This window comes from Oryx dammah, unplaced genomic scaffold (assembly GCF_014754425.2).
Source record: "Oryx dammah isolate SB20612 unplaced genomic scaffold, SCBI_Odam_1.1 HiC_scaffold_12, whole genome shotgun sequence".
NCBI classification, from domain to species: domain Eukaryota; kingdom Metazoa; phylum Chordata; class Mammalia; order Artiodactyla; family Bovidae; genus Oryx; species Oryx dammah.
Genome location: NW_024070196.1, coordinates 18,536,004 through 18,555,599, shown reverse-complemented (window position 1 = coordinate 18,555,599; position 19,596 = coordinate 18,536,004). Strand labels below are relative to the sequence as shown.

Sequence of the window (19,596 nt, the reverse complement as noted above, 5' to 3'; positions counted from 1 at the left end):
ATAGAACAGGAATTCTTAAATTCCCTCTCTCAGGAGTTGACAAAGTACAGCCCACAGGCCAAGTAGAGCCCACTGCCTATTTTTGTAAATAAAGTTTTATTGGAACACAGTCATGCATATTCATTTCCATATTCTCTACGGCTGCTTTCTTGACATGATGGCAGAGGTGAGTATTTGCAATAGTACTCTTACATCATGCAAAGCCATAGATATTAACTATTTGATCCTTTATAAATGAAGTCTACTAACCCTGCCCTATATCCTCTAGAGCAAAATTTAAGACAATTATCATAACGGCCAATGTTTATCAAACTTTTCAGCATGCAGTGCAGTTACACACGTATCATGAAATAATCTCCATGGTAGTGCTATGAAGTAAGTATTTTGCTTTCCCCATTTTAAAAGTGAAGGACTCAAGGCTTAAAGAATGAAACAGATCCCAGAACTAGGAAGTGAAGGCAGAATTCGAAGCCTATCAGCCTGACTCCAGTGCCCACTCTCTTTACTTGTAAACAATATTTCCTCTCATATAATAAGAACAGCTACCATTTGCTATGTACTGTACATTAGCTTTTGCACATACTGTTTTTAAAGCTCACCACTGCCTATGTTTGTACTTTCCAAAGATCAGGGAACAGGAACCCAGACTGGTTAAACAATTTACCTAAGATCTGACAGGTAAGAGTAAAAGAGAAAAAGATCAGGTGCCACAGTTTTTCAAATATATGCCACCTCGTAACAGAAAGGCATTGAAGAGACTATATAATAAGCATTAGAAACAATGGGGCTTTTTTCTAATCCTGTCTAGAAAGACTGTGGTTCCCCACACTCAGGTACCAGCCCTCACTGTGTCATTAGTTAGCTGTGTGGCACTTGGCACATCACTTAACCCTTTCAGGCCTCAGTTTCCTTGTTGTTGGCATAAGGAGGAAGCAAAGATTGGATGCTCTCTGAGATCTTCCAGCTCGAATACTCTCTAAACGTCCCATTCTGTCTCCTCACAGAATTACGGTCACTTTTGCTCTGTATCTGTGTGGTCCTGGTAATTGCAAACTATCAGAACCAGTCAGCTGTTTGATTTAAAGCTCCTCCCTTGGGATAATCTCTCATTATGGATCTTAACTGCTTTCCCTTTAAGAGAGAGAGGCTGAACTCAAGTCAACTCCAGTAGTCACTTATCATCATAGGGTGGCTCAGGGAAATGGCTGCTTCTCTGGAATACCACGAGGACCCCAGACACGAATGACTCTTGCTCCTTTTTCATTCATTTCCTTGTTTCTGAGTTGGGATATTTTGGCTAATTTATTAAACAGCCAGTAAGATCTAAATCCTGAGGATCTGGATGGATCAAAATAGTAAATGTACATTGAATATTACGTGATTTGGTGGGAGTGATTGTTTTCTTGTATTATAATATGTTAAATCACTACCATCAATCTAGCAAGTTAAAACCGTAAAACTTATAGCTGTTCATAAAAGGTAGGACTTTTCCAATTAGTTGTTTTATCTATATCTTATTTCCTAATCCTATTATCTTTCTCTGTGGATTATCAAACTTTAAGGACCACTGAAGTCACCATACAGATGCCTTCATCATGTTAAAAATGGCTTCCCTAGGGCTCCCCTGGTTGGTAGTCCAGTGGTTAAGACTCCACACTTCCCATGCACAAAGTGCAGGTTCCATCCCTGGCTGGGGAACTAAGATCGCACATGTTGCACAGCATGACCAAAAATTAACAATAAAAACAGCTTCCCAACCAAAGCCTGAGTTCTAAAACCTGCCGTATAGAGTTTCTCAAATGGTGGCTCTTCTCTGCCTGAATGCCTTCATTTTGACTGGGGGTAAAACTTCAGGGAATACTTCTGTTGAGTTTACTTCTTTAAGTGACTTGGTTTTTGTTTTTTTTTTTTTTAAAGGGGGGGGGGGGCAGGGAGCCATCTTGCCAGTGATCCCTCTAAGCCTTTTTAATTGCAAAATTCTTTTTTATGGTGTCACTGACCTAGCCTTAGCAGAGTTCATTTCAGAAATGTGCTGAAGTGGGTACCAGCACTGACAGCAGAGGCTGAGAAATGTTTCAAGTATCACGACTCTACATTTTTCTCCTGTCTGTGGGTTCAGGGATTCATCCTGTCTGAATCATGCCTGCCCTTTGTTTATGCATGAATAAGATATTTTAGACACTTGAGGACAAAGCATAGACAACCAGCCCTTCCTGGAAAAATAAGACCTAGACCTCAGCTCAGGGTGAGAACACAGACTGTCCCCAGGGCCAACTAATTTCCAAATGTGAATAAAGATACATTGGTTAGCAAGCTTCTCCAATTCTCCTATTGACCCCTAACCTTTAGCAAGACAAAAATGTCACATATAATGGATCCTAAAATTAATGGCACATTTTACTTTTCAGTTGATCAGATCAGCGAGAGTGAGGTCAATGTCTTACCTCCTCAAGATAAGAGGTTGTCATTGTTTGAGTACATTTAACAGCATCACAGACACTGGGTCTCAGAAAACATCAGATAGCTTAGAAGATCAGAATATGGATCAAAAAAAAAAAGAAAACCTGCAAAAAGCCATTCAGCCTCATTCCCTAACCCTTGATAGGCCCACACCAAAAGCATCCTGTTGCTGTATCACTGAGGAAAACCTCTTCTTTGCCAGGCTTGGCTCGTTCATTTACTAGATAACCATTTACTAAGGACCTGCTATTTACAGAACACTACTCTAGGCAATAGGGCTTCCCAGGTGGCTCAGTGGTATAAAGAATCCTCCTGTCAAGGCAGGAGACACAGGTTCAATCCCTGGGTCAGGAAGATCCCTTAGAGGAGGAAATGGCAACCTACTCCAGTATTCTTCCCTGGAGAATCCCATGGACAGAGGAGCCTAGTAGGCCACAGTCCATGGGGTCACAAAGAGTCAGACACGACTAAGCACACATTCAGTGGAACACAATCCTAGGCACTGGGCATGCTCTGAACACAGCAAAGTCCATATTGTAATAGATCTTACTGCGATTCATGGGGTCACAAAGAGTCAGACACGACTGAGCAACTGAACTGAACTGAACTGAATACATTCTGGTAAAAGAGACACAACAGAGTTCCCAACCTGGAGATCTGGCAAAAGGGCTGACAGCACCCAGGGAATTTGATTTTGGAAGCCAGTCGGATTTGATTACAGAACTTCCATAGGACTGGGAAAACAGACTCTTGGAGGGCACAAACAAAACCTTATGTGTACCAGGAACCAGGAGAAAGGAGCAGTGTCCCCACAAGAGACTGAGCCAGACTTGCCTGTGAGTGTCCAGGAATCTCCAGTGGTGGCGTGCGTCAACAGTGGCCTGCTGTGGGATCAGGGGCACTGAATACAACAGTGCCTGCGCAAGTCCTTTTGAACGATGTTGCCATTATAGTCATTACCCCATCACAATTTGACCTCAGGCCAAACAACAGGCAGAGAACACAAGCCATCAACAGATAATTGGATTAAAGATTTGCTGAGCATGGCCCCATCCATCAGAACAAGACCCAGTTTCCCCACAGTCAGTCTCTCCCATCAGGAAGCTTCCATAAGCTTCCCATCCTTACCCATCAGAGGCCAGATGGAATGAAAGCCACAATCACAGAGGAGAAGTTTAACCAGAATGAGCACATGGATCACATCCTTGTCTAACTCAATGAAACTTTATAGTTTCATGCCATGTAGAGCCACCCAAGACAGATGGTCATAGTTGAGAGTTCTGACAAAATATGGTCCACTGGAGAAGGGAATGGCAAACACCTTCAGTACTGTTATTGTAAGAACCCCATGAACAGTATAAAAAGGCAAAAAGATAGGACACTGAAAGATGAACTCCCCAGATCAGTATATGCCCAATATGCTACAGGAGAAGAGTGGAGAAATAACTCCAGAAAGAATGAAGAGATGGAATCAAAGCAAAAACAATGCCCAGTTGTGGATGTGACTGGTAATGGAAGTAAAGTTTGATGCTGTAAAGAATATATTTCATAGGAACCTGGAATATTAGGTCCATGAATCAAGGTAAAAGGAAGTGGTCAAACAGGAGATGGAAAGAGTGAACATCGAAATTTGAGGAATCAGTGAACTAAAATGGACTGGAATGGGTGAATATAATTCAGAAGACCATTGTATCTACTACTGCGGACAAGAATCCCTTAGAAGAAATTAAGTAGCCCTCATAGTCAACAAGAGTCCAAAATGCAGTACTTCGGTGCAATCTCAAAAATGACAGAATGATCTCTGTTCGTTTCCAAGGCAAAATATTCAACATCACAGTAATCCAAGTCTACGCCCCAACCACTAAAGCTGAAGAAGCTGAAGTTGAATGGTTCTATGAAGACTTGGGGACTGGAATGCAAAAGTAGGAAGTCAAGAAATACCTAGAGTAACATGCAAGTTTGGCCTTGGAGTACAAAATGAAGCAGGGCAAAAGCTAACAGAGTTTTGCCAAGAGAACACACTGGTTATAGCAAACACCCTCTCCCAACAACACAAGAGCTGACTCTACACATGGATATCACCAGATAGTCAATGCCGAAATCAGATTGATTATATTCTTTGCAAACAAAGATAGAGAAGCTCTATATAGTCAACAAAAACAAGACTGAGAGCAAACTGTGACTCAGATCATGAACTCCTTATTGCCAAATTCAGACTGAAATTGAAGAAAGTAGGGACAAACACTAGCCCATTCAAGCATGACCTAAATCAAATCCTCCATGATAATACAGTGGAAGTAACAGACAGATTCAAGGGATTAGATCTGATAGAGTGTCTGAAGAGCTATGGATGGAGGTTCATGACATTGTACAGGAGGCAGTGATCAAGGCCATCCCCAAGAAGAAGAAATGCAAAAAGTTAAAATGGTTGTCTGAAGAGGCCTTACAAATAGCTGAGAAAAGAAGAGAAGTGGAAGGTAAAGGAGAAAAGGAAAGATATACCCATCTGAATGCAGAGTTCCAAAGAATAGCTAGGAAAGATAAGAAAGCATTGCTCAGCAATCAGTGAAAAGAAATAAAGGAAAACAATAGAATGGGAATGACTACAGATCTCTTCAAGAAAATTAGAGATACCAAAGGAACATTTCATGCAAAGATAAGCACAATAAAGGATAGAAATGGTATGGACCTAAGAGAAGCAGAAGATATTAAGAAGAGGTGGCAAAAATACACAGAAGAACTGTACAAAAAAGTCTTAATGACCCAGATAACCGCGATGGTGTGATCACTCACCTAGAGCCAGACATCCTGGAGTGCAAAGTCACTTAGGAAGCATCACTACGAACGAAGCTAGTGGAAGTGATGGAATTCCAGCTGAGCTATTTCAAATCCTGAAAGATGATGCTGTGAAAGTGCTGCACTCAATATGCCAGCAAATTTGGAAAACTCAGCAGTGGCCACAAGACTAGATAAGGTCCATTTTCATTCCAATCCCAAAGAAAGTCGTTGCCAAAGAATGTTCAAACTACCATACAATTGCACTCATCTCACATGCTAGGAAAGTAATGCTCAAAATTCTCCAACCCAGGCTTCTATAGTATGTGACCTGAGAACTTCCAGATGTTCAAGCTGGTTTTAGAAAAGGCAGAGGAACCAGAGATCAAATTGCCAACATCTGCTGGATAATAGAAAAAGCTAGAGAGTTCCAGAAAAACATCTACTTCTGTTTTATTGAGTACACCAAAGTCTTTGACTGTGTGGATCACAACAATCAGTGGAAAATTCTTGAAGAGTTGGGAATACCAGACCACCTTACCTGCCTCCTACGAAACCTGTATGCAGGTCAAGAAGCAACAGTTAGAACCAGACATGGAACATCAGACTGGTTCCAAACTGGGGAAGGAGTACATCAAGGCTGTATATTGTCACCCTGCTTATTTAACTTATATGCAGAGTACATCATGCAAAATTCCATGCTGGATGAAGCACAAGCTGGAATCAAGATTGCCAGGAGAAATATCAATAACCTCAGATATGCAGATGACACCACCCTTATGGTAGAAAGCAAAGAGGAACTAAGGAGGTTCTTCATGAAAATGAAAGAGGAGAGTGAAAAACCTGGCTTAAAACTCAACATTCAAAAAACTAAGATCATGGCATCCAGTCCCATCACTTCATGACAAATAGATGGGGAAACAGTGGAAACAGTGGCAGACTTTATTTTCTTGGGCTCCAAAATCACTGTAAATGGTAATTGCAGTCATGAAATTAAAACATGCTTGCTCCTTGGAAGAAGAGCTACGACCAACCTAGACAACATATTAAAAAGCAAAGACGTTACTTTGCTGACAAAGGTCTGTGTAGTCAAACCTATGCTTTTTCCAGTGGTCATGTATGGATGTGAGAGTTGCACCATAAAGAAAGCTGAGTGCCAAAGAACTGATGCTTTGAACTGTGGTGTTGGAGAAGACTCTTGAGAGTCCCCTGAACTGCAAGGAGATCCAACCATCCAATCCTAAAGGAAATCAACCCTGAAGATTCACTGGAATGACTGATTCTGAAGCTGAAGCTCCAATACTTTGGTCACTTGATGCGAAGAACTGGCTCATTGGAAAAGACCCTGATACTGGGAAGGATTAAAGGCAAGAGAAGGAGGGGACAACAGAAGATGACTGGGTGGATGCCATCACCGGCTCGAAGGACGTAAGTTTAAACAAGCTCCAGGAGCTGGTGATGAACAGGGAAGCCTGGCATGCTGCAGCCCATTGGGTCACAGAGAGTCGGACATGACTGAGCAACTGAACTGAACTGAGTAAAAGAGACAGGCAATAAACAAATACACAAGAAAAAGTGTAGGGTAGTGGTTAGTGCTATTTTGAAGCTAAAATAGGATAATATAATACTTCGTAGTTTAATTACTAAGTATGGCCGACTCTTTGGGGACCCCATAGGCTGTAGCCAGCCAGGCTCCTTTGTCAATGGGATTTCCCGGGCAAGAATACTGGAGTGAGTCGCCATTTCCTTCTCCAGGGCATTTTCCAACACAGGAATCGAACCTGTGTCTCTTGCGTCTCCTGCACTGGCAGGCAGATTCTTACCACTGAGCCACAAGGGAAGCCCAATCAATATAATACTAGACTACTTTCATTTGCTTTAGTCAAAAAAGATTCTCTGAGAAGTTCACTTTTGGGTTGAAACCAGAATAAAAACGATGACATCCTGGGAAGACCTTGGTTAGGGGAAGAACAGTCTGGATGCAGAGAACTTCTAAATGCAAAGGTCCTAAGGTGGAAGAGAACTTGAAGTTTTCCAGACACAGCAAAACCAGGGTGGGGGAGAGGAAGAGAGGTGTAAGATAAGCACAGACAGGCAGGCAGAGGCCAGATTGCATAAGGTCCTGAGGACTTTGTTGGAAAGCTTCATTTGACATAACTATCATGGGCAGCTATTAAAGGTTTTTAATAACGTGGGATTCATGACCAGTTTTTTTTAAGGTGCCCTAGCTGTTGTGAGAGGAGTGGATTTTGGAAGGCAAAAATAAACGCAAGGAAACAGCTTACGAGGTGACGGCAGGGGCCCAGGCAAGAGATAACGGAGGCTTTGTCCGAGGTCAGGGGCGGTGCCCGAGAGGAGCTACCCCACGTCCGAGGTCAGGGGCGAGGGCCGAGAGGAGATACCCCGCGTCCGAGGGGTGGTACTTACAGAGGAAGCAAAGAAATAGAAATTTCAGAGAAACGTTATGGAGCTAGAATGACAGGATTTGCTGATGGATTTGATGTGGGGAATAAGGAAGTCAAGAACACTGCTACAATCTGGGGCCAGCTCAAACACATGGAACACGTTTGCTCCTGTGGCATCTGAGATTGAGATGTTTCAGTCAAACGGTGCCAGATGCATAACCAATTGCCCTGTAGAGATGAAATACACCAGAGGAGACTGGTATATTTTATGAATTATCATTAGAGAAATCATCACTGTTCTGATTTTCTCCTACAGAGCAATTTTGCTCCTTGGAGAGCCTCTCTGAGCTTGCCCGCCTAAGAGTCTTATTCTTAACTTATACAAAAAGAGTGCATTTCTTCATTTTGCTCTGGTAGCCAGGAGGCACATGAAATAGACAGTGGGCCAGGGATCCTGTGCTTTGTTAAAATGAAGGGAAAATCAGCACCAGGATCATTAGCCGTGGCAGTACACAGGATTGCTCAACGGTGTATGAAAAGAAAAACCAGTCATCTGAATTGAATTTTCAGCTGGAGCCTAAGAAGCCAAATTTAATCATCCACCTAAAATTATCACACAAGTCAGTACTTCCTCCCCTCTCCTTGCAAAGGGAGACCGATGCTTTATTTTTCAGTCAAGCAGGTGGCCTTGAGGCAGCTTACCAGCTGGTTGAAATCTAAATACTTTCACCAAGACAAAAGCCAGTAACATGATTGATTATCTTCTCATTGTAGAAGAGAGCCTCTCCAGCCAACCAGCGTGCAGAACTGCTATCAGATTATCACTGAACAAAACTAGACTCGGAGCTGATAAACAAAGCTGCCCAAACCACACACCCTGATTGGCTGAGGCTTCATCTACCAGCTCAATTCCATTTAACGCATTGATTTCTAACAAGGTTCAGTTAGTTTCTTAGTTGTTAAGCCCTGGCTTTCTTTTTTCAGGCCCTGAATAGGTATCCACACTCCCGGTCAATCATTTCAATATATCTGCCTCAGAGTTGGAATTGGTCTGGCCCCCAGAGGGAATGCTCTTCCTCTAAACCTCTCAGAAGTATAGAGTTGGAAGCAGCAGACGGATTTCTCCCAGACTTCTTTCTATGTCTTCTGGGAGTGAAAAAAACACCTTGTGTACATCCCATTTAATTGGAAGCCCACAGTTAAGATTCTATCTGACCATGGTGTGTTCTCCTGCATCCCAACACCTAGAGAACAGGATGTACAATGGCTGATCCAGGGCATCACACCTGGGTTCTTTGTACCAAGAACCACCAGGTAAGGGTAGGGTGAGGCCAAACTACCTCAGGGAGGTAGCACTCCCAAATCTCTGTGGGTCTCCTGCCTCTGTGCTGAAATTCTCCTGGACGTCTTCACTATCTTTTGATCTCAAGCCCAGCAGGAATAGGAAAATTGAGACTAACAGAGACTCTATCATAAAGCACAGCTGAACAAAGGTTTCAAATACCACTTGCTCCTTGAGACTTACCAAGCCTATCAGTACCTCAAATTCCTTATTGGTAAGATGAAAAGGGAAGTCACAAAACAAAACACTTGACCAGGGGGTGGGGGGTGGGGGAGGTGTAAGAAAGAAATTAACCTTCTCCTGAATGGAAATTCCATTCAAGGGTCAGAATAACTCCTCCTGACACCTTGTAATATAACCGCATCCCTTATTCCTAAGAAAATTGGAGGATGTCCTTTACTCTTCCAGCAAGCTTCTTTTTTTCCCTTTGAGATTGCCGGTGTTACGGTTTGTAATGCTTGCCACTAGCCTTGGTATTCACACTTAAAAAGCTCTTGTAGACAGAAGTTGTCATAGAGGCAAAAGAAGCCAAGTGCCCATTCCCCTAAAACCTCCTTGCACAACAAGCTCAGGGTGAAAACTAAGGTCTTGCAGCAGCACATAAATCTTTCCCCTCCCAGCTCAAGCAGGTCATTTTCCTCCTCAAAGCCAAACATCAGACTTGTCAAAAATGTTTCCTTATTGATCAGACAGAGACAGAATATTGATGTTAGAGAGAGATTTGCTGAACTAGGCCTCCGCTTTCTGGGAAAAGCTGAAACTGTAATGGTGCCCCTGACCGTGAGGATTGTAATGGAGGCTCTGTCATGGTGGAGGCTGCACTGAGTTACAGGCACGACCCCCAGTACAGACATATAAGGCTGATGATTAAAGGCAAGAATACCAGCCATCAGGCAACCGTCACGGGCGGAGGGCAGAAAGCCACGTGTGAGCTTGGCGCCCCTCCCCCCAACCCGGTTCCTGTTGCGGTGAAAGCACAGGCAAACCAGAGCTGCTTTCCTTCTATGCTTTTAGAGAGAAGCACAGAAGCATCTTGAGAGAGATTTAATAGCAGCGGCAGGAGAGACAGGCTATTTTCCAGGAATCGGAGAAGCCTCAGCTCCATCCGGAGGGTCCCTGCAGCGCTCTCTCCCCTCTCCCCCTCCCCCCAACTCTCCCGGATCCAGGCTTCTCCCCAGTCCGGCAGCAACGGTGGGCATCTTTAAAGTGTCTCCTCCCTCGGGGTGATCCTAGCTCAGTTAGGGGTCTGTTTACAGGAAAGGGAAGGTAGAGAACAGACGGTCTGTGGTTCTTTTCCACATTAATAATATTCTTTATATTCGGTGGCTTTTTTATTATAAAGAGATAAGTAAATGAGGAAGAAGGAGTGAGGCAGAGAGGGAGAGAAAGAGAAGGAAGGGAGGGAGCAAGGAGGATTTTTCTGAACTTTTTCTTTTGTATTGGAGTATAGCCGATTAACAATATCGTGATAGTTTCGGGTGGACAGCGAAGGGACTCGGCCATACATATTCTTAGATCCATTCTCCCCCAGATTCCCTTCCCATCCAGGCTGCCACGTAACACTGAGCAGAGTTCCCTGTGCCATACAGTAGATTCTTGGTTACTCACTTTAAATATAGCAGTGTGCACATGTGTGCGTGCTCAGCCGCTTCAGTCGTGTCCGACTTTTTGTGACCCTATGGACTGTAGCCTGCCAGGCTGCTCTGTCCATGGGATTCTCCAGGCAGGAATACTGGAGTGGGTTGTCATGCCCTCCTCCGGGGAATCTTCCCAACCCAGGGTTCAAACCCGCAACTCTTACATCTCCTGCACTGGCAGGTGGGTTCTTTACAACTACCGCAACCTAGGGAGCCTAGCGGTGTGTACATGCCATCTTAAACTCCCTATCTGTCCCAGGAAGGGAGATTTTGAAAGAGGTTAGAGGACACCTTTTTATTTATTTAGCTGTGCGGGGTCTTGGTTGCCACCTACGGGAGCTTTAGTTGAAGCATGTGGGATCTAGTTCCCCAGCCAGGGATTGAACCTGGGCCCCCTGCATTCAGAGCATGGAGTCTTAACCACTAGACCACCAGGGAAGTCCCAGCGGACACTTTTTAAATCAAAAGAAGTGACAATGAGTATGCTGATACATCATCAAGCACAGCGCCCATGGGCACCAAGTGAAAGAGTGAGGGTCCTCATCGCAGAGGGGTCACACGGCAGCAGCAGGGGTGGGGAGGATTACCTCCCAGAATTGCCTGAGCAGCTTTCCCAAAACACAATTCTCCTCCTCCCCCTAGAGATTCTAAGGGTGACCTAACGGCTCACAATTCAGAGAAATGTCCAAGATGTGTTAAGTGAAAAAGACATGATGCAGAAGAAGAGTCTGAGTAGTAAGACTCCGTTTTTGAAAACAACACAGACATAATTACGTGTCTTATTTGCCTGTGTTATTCTGTGCCTAGAATAACATGGAAGAACATATGACTAATGGAAACATCTCTAAGGGATGGTGTTATGAGGGGCTTTCACTCTTAAATTATCCATATGGGGTATTTCAACTGTATTAATCAGCACGTGTTCCTCCCTCTAACTAGACTCACAAAACGCGATGCTGGTACACTGGCATGAGTGGCACATGATAAGAAAAACGAGGCAAGTGATTGATTTCAGGCAGCAAGATTCTGGCATATGCTAACAGAACAAAAGTTTAAGGCTAAGCAAGACAGGATGAAAAGGCTCCACAGGCCAAGCAGAAGAGGCAAGACACCACCAGGGATTCAGAGGGTGACGAGGAGAGGCTGCAAGCCCCACCTGAAAAGGTCGGAGGACTGAATCTCTCTTGGCTTCTGAAAGCAGCACCCTGACGGCCCCCGCCCGTCAGGGTGCAGGCGGCTGACAGTGGCGGAGCTCTCTTCTCCTTGCCCACAGTGAGGTCCACCCATGGCTGAGGTTGGTGTGTCACTTAGAGATGTCCACCTCGAAGTGACACTGATCTACACCCCAAGTCTCCAGCACCACCCCACACCTGCCTCCCCACCCACCTCCTGAGGAAACTCCTGGCATCTATTCCAATGACACATCTCCAAGCCACTGCCTGGCCCCAGATCATGCAAGATGTGAGCCTGGAGGCTGGTTCCAACACAAGAGGGGAGGCCTGCTCTGGACAAGGATGGAACTAGATGGAGCAAGTGTGAACTCAGGCAGCCAAGATGGCAATGGAAACCCACCACCCCTGTTCTGCGAGCCTTTCACAGCATCTCCATTGTACACCACATGCAGGGACTCCCTCTATGATGAGAAACGGGTTTTAAAAGAATCCAGTGTGACTCAATATTCACTTTTCTCAAACCTGAACTCAAATTTAGCTCAAGACATTCTTCCCATCAGCTTTCTATAGGGCAATTATATGTCAATCCGTGCTCTGAAGACACCTTTCCCCGTCCGCAGGTAAACAAGCCAGTGTGCACATACACACACACCACACACACGTACCACATACACACCACATGCAAATCACACACACACCACACACACACACAACCCACATGCCACGCACACCACGCACACACACACACAGAGTTGTGCTCAGTCTCTCTATCATGTCTGACTCTGTGACCCCATGACTGTAACCCACCAGACTCCTCCGTCCATGGGACTTTCCAAGCAGAATACTGGAGTGGGGTTGCCATTTCCTTCTCCAGGGGATCTTCCCAACCAAAGGATCGAACCAGCATCTCCTGCTTGGCAGGCAGATTCTTTACCACTAAGCCACCTGGGAAGCCCTAACACACACACACACACACACAAAGCACACACATCTCTCTCTCTCTCACACACACACACACTTCATGTAGTCCCTCTCCCTTCCATTTGCACAACCAGGCTGCAATATCATGCCTGGAATACAAACCCTTCCAGCCGTCTCGTTGCCTTAGTTATTAAATGTTGACTGAAATTCTCGCGGCTTCTGAAAGCAGCAGCACTGTTTGACAGTCACTTGGCGTGCTCTTGTTTGCCCTCACCCCATGTGAATCGGGCAGCAGTGTTGAGGGCAATTAGTATTCACCCCACAGTCACAGCCCACGACTCACCATTGCCCACTGCCTCTGATACAAGATTGGAAATTAACTGCCCCCTACCAAAGATTATCACCCACTAATAATCCTGGACTTTAAACATTGTTTCCAGAATGTACACTTTCATACTGGAAAGGGCTTTTTACTATTTCCTGGTAGTGGCGGTAACAAGATTCCATCAGTCTCCATAGATTGGCAGATAATGATGATGCTAACAAGTGACATCCGCACAGAATTTTATAGTTGACAGAGATCTCTTCACACTTGGTTTGCACTTGTTGCTGTTAACTCAGTTGGGTCCAACTCTTTGTGACCCTATGGACTGCAGCATGCCAGGCTTCTCTGTCCTTCATCATCTCCCAGAATTTGCTCAAACTCATGTCCATTGAGTGGATGATACCATCCAACCATGACATTCTCTATCACCCCCTTCTCCTCCTGCCTTCAATCCTTCCCAGCCTTAGGGTCTTTTCCAGTGAGTCAGCTCTTCACATCAGGTGCCCAAAGTATTGGAGCTGCAGCTTCAGAATCAGTCCTAAATGCTAAAGGTTTTCACTTACAGAATCTCATTCAGTCCCTGAGAAATGAGAGATAGTAGAATAAGACCCCTTCTGCCTCCATTTCAACTGAGATGCTACATTAAAAAGGTACCTGATATGAAGATGCTTGGGACAGACCGCTCTCAGCAAATTCACAGAGATGTCCCCAGCACCTCTTCTACAACTCCTGACCCCTGGTTACTGTAAGGATGTGAAGAGGGTAGAGAGGAGCAAGAGTTTTGTAACAGATTGGGATGAGAATATCTGTACAGCCTATCTTCTGAGATAGCCACACTGCTGCAAATCCTGTGCACCTTCACCAAACCCCTGTGGAACAGTGGAGGTGCTACCCCAGAGCAGAAGGGGACTCCGGGAACCAGCAGAAAAGCCTTCCCTCTGTCCTTGCCTTCTGACCAGAATAAGTAACTCTCAGAAGAAAGACTGGCTTAAGTGCCATCTGCCCTGCATTCAGCTTGCTTGCTGAGTGTGACAGCCATCGGAAGGTCAGAAGATCGAAAGGAAGTGAACTTGGCGGGAGGAAAAACCAGTAGTCAGCTCCGCCCCCTCCCCGCTGGGTCTCTGGTGGAAGGAGGAGCCAGGAGCCAGCTCTGCCCCCTCCCCTGTGGCGGGTGGGTGGAGTGGGGGGGTGGGGGTCTCTGGAGGGAGGAGGAGCCAGGAGCCAGCTCCTCCCCCTCCCCAACAGGGTCTCTGGCAGGAGGAGGAGCCAGGAGCCAGCTCCGCCCCCCTCCCCCCTGGGTCTCTGGTGGGAGGAGGAGCCAGGAGCCAGATCCGCCCCGTTCCCGCTGGGTCTCTGGCGTCAGCAGCTGGAGAGGAGGCAGGAGTCCTGGTTCTGCTGTGTTCGCATCCCAGCTTCCAGGGCTCAGCTGTTGGGAGGCACATGGTACATCCCCCAGGCTTGCCTTGCAGTTCCACATCACTGAATGGGTATGGATGCAGCCCAAGGAGACAGAACTGTTCCTTATTTGAAGGTCAGGACCGTGATTTACCTTATCTTGGAAGGGAGAGATAAAACCTCTTTGTCTGGAGAAGAAGGGCAGGGAAGAGAAGGGGGATGGAAGGATGGGGAGGGAGGTAAGAAGTCTTCTGGAGTATCAAAGAGAAACCCAAAGCCCAGAACATACCCATCTGCTTCCTTATATTGTTCTATTTCTTTTAAATGTTTTTGTTTGGTCACACCATGTGACATGCAGGATCTTAGTTCCTGGACCAAGGATCGAACCTATTCCCCTTGCGGGGGAAGTGGAGTCTTAACCACTGGACCCCACCAGGGAAGTCCTGTATTGTTCTATTTCTGAAAATGAAGTTTGACCACAAAACACATTAGTGGGAGAAGAAACACTTCTCTCACTTCATTAAGAGTTTCCACTTTGTTTCTCTCAGAGTCAAAATGAACATGTGCCGTGGACATCCCTTTCCTAAGTGAACAATGCAAAGAAATAGAGGAAAACAATAGAATGGGAAAGACTAGAGATCTTTTCAAGAAAATTAGAGATACCAAGGGAACATTTCATGCAAAGATGGGCTCGATAAAGGACAGAAATGGTATGGACCTAACAGAAGCAGAAGATATTAAGAAGAGGTGGCAAGAATACACAGAAGAACTATACAAAAAAGATCTTCATGTCCCAGTAACCACAATGGTGTGATCACTCACCTAGAGCTGGCTGGAATGCAAAGTCAGGTGGGCCTTAGGAAGTATCACTACGAACAAAGCTAGTGGAGGTGATGGAATTCCAGTTGAGCTATGTCAAATCCTAAACGTTGATGCTGTGAAAGTGCTGCACTCATTATGGCAGCATATTTGAAAACTCAGCAGTAGCCACAGGACTGGAAAAGGTCAGTTTTCATTCCAATCTCAAAGAAAGACAATGCAAAAGAATGTTCAAACTACCACACAATTGCACTCATTTAACATGCCAGCAAAGTAGCGCTCAAAATTTTCCAAGCCAGGCTTCAACAGTACATGAACTGAGAACTTCCAGATGTTCAAGCTGGATTTAGGAAAGGCAGAGCAACCTGAGATCAAATTGCCACCATCTGTTGGATCATAGAAAAAGCAAAGGAATTCCAGAAAAACATCTGCTTCATTGACTACACCAAAGACTTTGACTGTGTGGATCACAACAAAATGTGGAAAATTTTAGAGATGGGAATACCAGACCACCTTACCTGCTTCCTGCAAAACCTGTAGGCAGGTAAAAAAGCAACAGTTAAAACCAGACATGGAACAATGGACTGATTCCAAATTGGGAAAGGAGTACGTCAAGGCTGTGTATTGTCACCCTGCTTATTTAACTTATGTGCAGAGTACATCATGTGAAATGCCAGGCTGGAGGAAGCACAAGCTGGAATCAGAATTGCCAGGAGAAATATCAATAACCTCAGATATGCAGATGACACCACCCTTATGGCAGAAAGCAAAGAGTTTGAACTAAAGAGCCTCTTCATGAAAATGAAAGAGGAGAGTGAAAAAACTAGCTTAAAACTCAACATTGAAAAAAGAAGATCATGTCATCCCGTCCTATCACTTCATGGCAAATAGACGAGGAAACAATGGAAACAGTGACAAACTTTATTTTCTTGGGCTCCAAAATCACTGCAGATGGTGACTGCAGTCATGAAATTAAAAGACGCTTGCTCCTTAGAAGAAAAGCTATGGCCAACCTAGACAACATATTAAAAAGCGGAGACGTTACTTTGCTGACAAAGGTCTGTGTAATCAAAGCTATGCTTTTTCCAGGGGTCATGCATGGATGTGAGAGTTGTACCATAGAGAAAGCTGAGTGCCAAATAATTGATGCTTTTGAACTTTGGTGTTGGAGAAGACTCTTGAGAGTCCCCTGAACTGCAAGGAGATCAAACCAGTCAATCCTGAAAGAAATCAATCCTAAAGGAAATCAACCCTGAATATCCATTGGAAGGACTGGTGCTGAAGCTGAAGCTCCAATACTTTGGCCACCTGATGCAAAGAGCCAGCTTATTGGAAAAGACCCTGATGCTGGGAAAGATTGAAGGCAGGAGGAGAAAGGGATGACAGAGGATGAGATAGTTGGATGGCATCACTGACTCAATGGGCATGAGTTTGAGCAAGCTCCAGGAGTTGGTGATGGACAGAGAGGCCTGGCCTGCTGCAGTCCGTGGGGTCGCAAAGAGTCGCACACAGCTGAGTGACTGAACAACAACAACAACACGTGGGCCTGCACTAAATATGGGACGGCTAATTAGCATTATGGAAACCAGGAAGACACCATCAAACTCTGGAAAAGGAAAATATTGACTGAGAAAATACCTCTTATTTATGATACATAGTAAAAAAAAAAAAAAAAAAAAACACAAATCTGTTAAAAAATAATTGTTCCAGTGCTTGCTTTGGCAGCACATATACTAAAATTGCAACAATACAGAGAAGCTTTATGTGGTCCCTACACAAGAATGACACACAAATTCGTGAAGCATTGGTCCATATTTTTAGACAATAAGCTCCTACTGTGTAGCACAGGGAACCATACCCAATTCCCTGTAATAAACCACAAGAAAACCACATGGAAAAGAACATGAAGAAGAATATACATGTATAACTGAAACGCTTTGCTGTAAGTAGAAAATGATACAACACTGTAAATCAACTATACTTCAATAAAAATAATAACTGTGCTTACATTGAACTTTGAGAACCTTGGTTGATTTCTCTGAAAGGCAGCAGATTGTCTCCATTTTTGTCATGGAGATTCAATGATTTTTATCCTTCTTTTTCCAACCATAAGCTCACAAGTTCTCTCAAGTTTCTGACTCTGCAGGGGCGGTCCAGAAGCAGATTTTGGAATGTGACATGTACAAAATATAGGACTTAACATGTTCTCTCCATGCCGGGCCCTGAGCCAGATCTCTGTGCTCTTCTTTAACAGAGCAAGTAGATTGAGATGCCAGGTGCGAGGCCCGCGAGAAGGAGAGAGATACAAGACCACCTGCCCTAGTCCAGATCCAAGAACTCAATCTAGAGAATTAACGGGGAATCTGTAACACGTAGGAATTTCAAAGGAATTGCAACACAACACCAAAGTTAGTCTGAAGTGTGTGGATTTTTTGGTTTCGGTTTTGGTTTTTTACCTAATCTCACATTGTGCACATGATAATCAACACATAAAGACTCGACCAATACGGTACCAAAAGGTGCGTCGTAACCAGGAAATTTCAGCCCTTTGTGTTGCGTGGCACTGCCTCCAGAAAGGACCAATATTAAGAATCAACTGAGACATCAGTGAATATACTGTGCTATGTTTTCAGACGGATTCCGCTGTTGATTCTCTCATTTGGCATTTGTTTAAAGTTCTGTCATTCCTCCTCCCCAGGCAACATGGAAGGCTCTAGGATGGGAAGAGTCAAGGCAAAAAAGAAATGTATTTCTATCCCACCAGTATTTTATTCTTTTTTTTTTTAAATTTATTTATTTATTTATTTTTAATTTTTACATTACAATTCTGTATTGGTTTTGGCATAGATTGACATGAATCCACTACAGGTGTACATGCGTTCCCAAACATGAACCCCCCTCCCACCCCCCTCCCCACAACATCTCTCTGGGTCATCCCCGCGCGTCAGCCCCAAGCGTGTCATATCCTGCATCAGATATAGACTGGCATTTCGATTCTTACATGATATTATACATGTTTCAATGCCATTCTCCCAAATCATCTCACCCTCTCCCTCTCCCTCTGAGTCCAAAAGTCCACTATACACATCTGTGTCTTTTTTGCTGTCCTGCATACAGGGTCATCATTGCCATCTTCCTAAATTCCATATATATGTGTTAGTATACTGTATTGGTGTTTTTCTTTCTGGCTCACTTCACTCTGTATAATCGGCTCCAGTTTCATCCATCTCAGCAGAACTGATTCAAATGTATTCTTTTTAATGGCTGAGTAATACTCCATTGTGTATATGTACCACAGCTTTCTTATCCATTCATCTACTGAGGGACATCTAGGTTGTTTCCATGTCCTGGCTATTATAAACAGTGCTGCAATGAACATTGGGGTACATGTGTCTCTTTCAATTCTGGTTTCCTCTGTGTGTATGCCCAACAGTGGGATTGCTGGGTCATAAGGCATTTCTATTTGCAATTTTTTAAGGAATCTCCACACTGTTCTCCATAGTGGCTGTACCAGTATTTTATTCTTAAACTCACTCTCAGGTAAATACTTTTTAAATGAAAGAAATTAGTCTCTGCTTTTCCCTTAACTTCCCTTCCAAAAATGAAGGAGATTTTCTGTAAACTTGCCTCTTTAACCTGCAGATTCTGTCTCCATGGATCAATGAGAAAACGGTTTTGACAAGTCAAATGTTCACTTTTTAGGGGAAAAATAACCTTCCCTATCCAGGCTGCCAAGACTATGGCTTACGTGTTCTCAGTCCCTCAAGCTATCAATCGGCATCTCGCCACAGACATTGCCCAGATGTCTTGGTCAGCACACGTTAAAGGCTTAGTTTTGCAGGCTTCCTAAGAAAGAGATTTAACATTAGCACATGTTAGATGTTAAGGAACATCCTTCTCCACTGAAAGAGAAATTTTATTTCTCAGGGAGAAAAAAATACAACATGTAGTCACTAGGATGCATTATGAACCTGTTATTGCGTGTGGGATTTATGATCAAGGTCTCTCTCTTCTACAAGGATTCTTCAGCTAAGGGCGGAATTACAGATTTAAGGGCCTACCCGAAAATGTTCCACGGACCTTTAGCGCCATCTAGTGGCTGTAGCCTGTCAGATCTAGCAAATGTTTTCCTCTTGAAATTTGAGGCGCATGAGAGGCTCTGGCAGTGAAGGTTCAGACTCAACAGGCTTGGCAGAGGGCAGAGTTGGCCGACACGGGAACTGTTGTGCCTCAGTACCCTGTGCTAGGGACATGGCATTTCCCCATAGATTCCGGAGAGGGAGCTGCACCCGGATCTTAACGGCGATTTGAAAGGAGCCATTTTCAAAGCAACCTGGAAAGGGCT

The 19,596-nt window shown here is 44.4% G+C and overlaps 2 non-coding genes and 1 pseudogene across 2 annotated transcripts; 1 reads left to right on the top strand and 2 right to left on the bottom strand.

Annotated features, from left to right (window-relative positions):
* The window catches only part of LOC120871634, a 117,094-nt pseudogene extending 97,751 nt beyond the window's left edge, over positions 1-19,343 (bottom strand).
* TRNAS-UGA lies at positions 10,985-11,057 on the bottom strand. Its single transcript has one exon. It is a non-coding gene; the product is annotated as a tRNA-Ser (tRNA).
* LOC120871674 lies at positions 16,961-17,070 on the top strand. The gene has a single exon (XR_005723097.1). It is a non-coding gene; the product is annotated as a U6 spliceosomal RNA (small nuclear RNA).
* Positions 19,344-19,596: the final 253 nt, after the last annotated feature.